The following is a 5,413-nucleotide window of genomic DNA, read 5'->3' on the forward strand; positions in this document are numbered from 1 at the left end:
ATTAATGAACACTCTTATCGTCATGATTGCTATCTTGGTGCTCAAAGCGCTTCCCTCCACATTTTCTGCTTTATGTTTACCACACACCAGTTATGTGCAGCCCTGGTTATATAAACCATACGCATCACACACACCGTCAGTGTAGAAACGTCTAAATGTACTTTTGTCTAGGACAATTTATAAGCCTTATGTAAGTGATAAACCTACACTCAGCATGTTTATTAATCTTGACTTAATTACAAGCTAAAGAAATTCAGCAACTGCAAACATGGTTTATCATTATAAACACAACCATTAACATCCCATCAGCCTTTCACTGTGAAGCACTGCAACATGAGCAAACTCATTCAGAGGAAACACAATCTATAGACAGATCTGCGGCTTGATGTCAGTTACCACACTATTATATCGACTCATCTTTCAACAAACAACGATTGCACACTGATACATTTACAATGGTGATGTTTTTCAGCTGTAGCATCTATTGTCCTTTTAAGATCCACTGTTCTCTGTGTGTATTAAAAAACAATACTTTTGTGACAGTTACGTCATATAATTTTCTCCCATTCATGTGCACACTGCAAAAAATGCTTTTCTTACATAGTATTGTCTTGTTTCCAGTCCAAATATAAAAAAATCAAGATACATTTACTAGATGAGTAAAATGACAGATATTATGTCTTGTTTTCTGTGGAAATAAATACAAATTAAGTGAGTTTTTGCTTAAAGCAAGCAAAATGATCAGCCAACGGGGTAAGAAAAATAATCTTGGTTTCTAAAACCAGTCCTAACCCTATCCCTTCCCCTAAACCGAACCATACCCATAACTTATGCCTGAAATCAAAGGGAAATGATGATGAATGACACTGATGTAGATGCACATAACCCTGGTTATGAACCTAATATGGACATAAACTGTAAACTTAACGCTGAAATCTGATTGGTTGATTGGCTGATTGGTTGATTGGCTGATTGGCTGATTGGTTGATAGGCTGATTGGTTGATTGGCTGATTGGTTGATTGGCTGATTGGCTGATTGGCTGATTGGTTGATTGGCTGATTGGCTGATTGGCTGATTGGTTGATTGGCTGATTGGTTGATTGGTTGATTGGCTGATTGGTTGATTGGCTGATTGGTTGATTGGCTGATTGGTTGATAGGCTGATTGGTTGATTGGCTGATTGGCTGATTGGTTTATTGGCTGATTGGTTGATTGGCTGATTGGCTGATTGGCTGATTGGTTGATTGGCTGATTGGTTGATTGGCTGATTGGCTGATTGGTTGATTGGCTGATTGGTTGATTGGCTGATTGGCTGATTGGTTGATTGGCTGATTGGCTGATTGGCTGATTGGTTGATTGGCTGATTGGTTGATTGGTTGATTGGCTGATTGGTTGATTGGCTGATTGGTTGATTGGCTGATTGGTTGATTGGCTGATTGGTTGATAGGCTGATTGGTTGATTGGCTGATTGGCTGATTGGTTTATTGGCTGATTGGTTGATTGGCTGATTGGCTGATTGGCTGATTGGTTGATTGGCTGATTGGTTGATTGGCTGATTGGCTGATTGGCTGATTGGTTGATTGGCTGATTGGTTGATTGGCTGATTGGCTGATTGGCTGATTGGTTGATTGGCTGATTGGTTGATTGGTTGATTGGCTGATTGGTTGATTGGCTGATTGGTTGATAGGCTGATTGGTTGATTGGCTGATTGGTTGATTGGTTGATTGGTTTATTGGCTGATTGGTTGATTGGGTGATTGGTTGATTGGCTGATTGGTTGATTGGCTGATTGGTTGATTGGTTGATTGGCTGATTGGCTGATTGGCTGATTGGTTGATTGGCTGATTGGTTGATTGGCTGATTGGGTGATTGGCTGATTGGCTGATTGGTTGATTGGTTGATTGGCTGATTGGTTGATTGGTTGATTGGCTGATTGGCTGATTGGCTGATTGGTTGATTGGCTGATTGGTTGATTTGCTGATTGGTTGATTGGGTGATTGGCTGATTGGTTGATTGGCTGATTGGTTGATTGGGTGATTGGCTGATTGGTTGATTGGTTGATTGGCTGATTGGCTGATTGGTTTATTGGCTGATTGGTTTATTGGCTGATTGGTTGATTGGCTGATTGGTTGATTGGCTGATTGGTTGATTGGGTGATTGGCTGATTGGTTGATTGGTTGATTGGCTGATTGGCTCTTTAAAATCTCACTGACCCCAAACCTTGAACAATATGGGGAATGTGTTTTGACCCCTGGCTCATTTGGCGTGTTTGATTCAGATCCTGGTGTGGTTTAGGCATTAATGAACACGGCATTCGCTCAGAGATCGTCTGAATGAAGTCATCTCGCCCGATTGGAAACGAACTCTGGAGTGAGAAATCAATCCGACCCAATGGACCAAGCGCTATCATAATTCATAATGAATGTTATATAAAAGCCCTACTCTCAAAAATGGAAGAGCCTCTGTTTGCAATTTCCCAAGTAGGAAGTTTTCTTAACAAAATGTACTTACAGAAAATTATTTTTTTTAAATATGATTTATTTGACATGCACTGTAAATGTATAAATTGAATGTTATAAACAACATGCATGAATAGCGCATTTTTTCATTAAAAAGTGGGATGATTTTTTTTTTTTTTACGTTTAATACTGTTTAAAGTTTTAACTAGAGAAGCGGGTTTAAGAACTGTGTGTAAAAGACGTGAAACACGAGCGCATCGGTCAAAGACGTCTGTCTAATGGAAAAAATATTGGAAAAATGTACAACAACTATGGAAAAATGGCACAATGGGATGCAAAAACGACCCCCAAGACCAGCAAAACATTTATTGAGACTGAATAGATTTTGATTTACTGTCATCTTTAAAGTTGTGTCTGAATTGGCTGTACTTTCGCATGAGCTGAAACCACACAGCAGCATGTGTTTGACCTCTGACCTCGACGCAGCTCACCTCTGCCTTTGATATGAGTGGTGTGTCCAGCACAAGAGCCACGAGAAAGCAGACCAACACACACTACAAAACATTTAACACACTCCTGACGGACAACACTTGAGTTTAATCAACAGATGAAAACCACAAGTCATATGATGACTGATGACTGCTGTATTTGTGCTCAAAACACCCTCAAAGACAAAAAAAGATTTCCTTCCGTCTATAAAGCGCGCGCGTGTGTGTGTGTGTGTGTGTGTGTGTCTCCTAAAGACAGGTCTAGCCTGTTCTCACGTTTCGTCCGTCCTGAACTCATGTGAACGCTGCTAATTCTGTTCTATTGAAACTGCAGGCAAATCCTCTTCATTCACGCTCTGATTCCTGTCAACACAAGTACACACACACACCTCCTGTGTGGAGGCATTTCCTCACCGCCTCACTTCCTGTGGCAGAGAAACACACACACACACACACACCTGAAAGCTACAGTGTAAAGTACACGTATATCGAGTGTGGCTTGCGGTGTGTTTGCTGGAGTGTGTGTGTGAGAACAGGCAGGTGGTGCTAGGATTCACTGCATCTTTACACACTGTAACACACTCAGATACTAATCCTGGAGCCGTACAAGTGTGGGATACCAGCACTGGGCGTTTCTCCAATTATGACTTTTATATCTGATTTTTATTTCTTTTTTGTTGCATGAAGGTTACATTAAAGCTGTCTCGGACTGTGTTCATTAAATGCCGTGTATGAGCCAGACCTTCAATCCTAAATCTGTCAAATATGACTTTTACACAGTAACGATTTTATGAACAATGAGTGAAATAAACTATTTCATTATTCATTGTGTGAAAATTTTTACTTTACTAAAAAACAACACTTTTACCCCTAGTGAAGTTTATCATGTGTGTGATGTGTGAAGAAATCATGGGAAAATCAAGGTAAATAGTGAAAATCTGATTTAATTGTATGTAATTAGTATATAAAAAGATGGTCTGTCAAAAAGGAGTCTGTCATTTTATTTCAAAAATGTTTAAATTGTCATTTCAGCAAAGCATGCTAAGCAGGGGTGGTTGATTATGATTTCAGTTTTCCAGCTTTAGTTAGTGTGTAATGTTGCTATTTGATCATAAACAACGTCTGCAAAGTTACGACGCTCAAAGTTCAAACCAAAGGGAGATATTAGCTTTTACAGAAATAGTTTAAGGACTACAACAAACGGCTGGTAGGAACTACACGAGCTTCCTCCCGGGTTAGTGACATCACCAACCCTAAAATTTACATAAACCCCGCCCCTAGAACACGATTTATAGATTATCATCACAGAATATGCTAATCAATGACTAGAAGATAAGTACACATAAGCTACATAAAGTCATCTTGAGTCTCTCCATCTTTGTCCGACTCCGGTTTAAACATAAAAGGTCAAAAGTTTTTTAAATTTCTGTACGTGTGTCAGTGTGAGGTAATCGGAGCTGCTAACACACACACACACACACACACACACACACACTAGCTCTTCAAGCTCCGCCCCCAGTGTCGGGAGCAGCAGCTCATTTGCATTTAAAGGGACACACACACACACACACACACTAGCTCTTGAAGCTCCGCCCCCTGTGTCGGGAGCAGCAGCTCATTTGCATTTAAAGGGACACACACAAAAATGGTGCGTTTTTCCTCACCCTCAAAAAGTGACAATTTTAACATGCTATACACAAATATCTGTGGGGTATTTTGAGCTAAAACTTCACACACACACTCTGGGGACATCAGAGACTTATTTTACATCTTGTGAAAAGGGCATTATACCACCCCTTTCAGCACAAGACTACAGTTGTTCTTGTTAACTCAGGGTACGTTTACAAGACAACGATGTACTAAAAACATTGTTTTTTTTCCCATTTTTTCGTTTTTCACGTACAGACGACAACGTTGTAAAAGTGATCCCCGTTCACACAGATCTGCGGGAAATGACTAAAAATGCGGTATTATTTATTCCAGGCCAGTAGATGGCGATGTCACTTCGTAAAGAAGATGTCACTTCGTAAAGAAGCGCCATATAATATGCATGCGCATGACGTCACTACTTTCACAAATTCAGTTTTGTAGTTTATACAGAGACGATAACTATATAATTTTCAAAAACTTGCACTGTTTACAAATTTGTTTCGCTTTGAGGCTCCAAAAACACAGTGAAAATCAAATCTGTATTGTTTCAAACAGTGATTCTCCTACGATTCTGAGCAGACAACTAAACAAAATAACATGTAATTTACTAGATGTTCTGACAAAATGTTAATTGCTGCAGTCTTTTTAAAAATGTTTGATTCATTTGAATGAATTATTTAAAAAAAACAAATCGGGTTGAACGAATGATTCAATGACTCACTCATAAATACTTCACTTGTTTCTTTACTGGATGAATCAGTGTTTTTGAACGAATCTCTTGAATGAATGATTCGATGACAAACACACGTTTAACCGT

This window comes from Rhinichthys klamathensis, unplaced genomic scaffold, assembly GCF_029890125.1.
Source record: "Rhinichthys klamathensis goyatoka isolate OS25496 unplaced genomic scaffold, OSU_Roscu_1.1 h1tg000272l_1, whole genome shotgun sequence".
Taxonomy (NCBI): domain Eukaryota; kingdom Metazoa; phylum Chordata; class Actinopteri; order Cypriniformes; family Leuciscidae; genus Rhinichthys; species Rhinichthys klamathensis.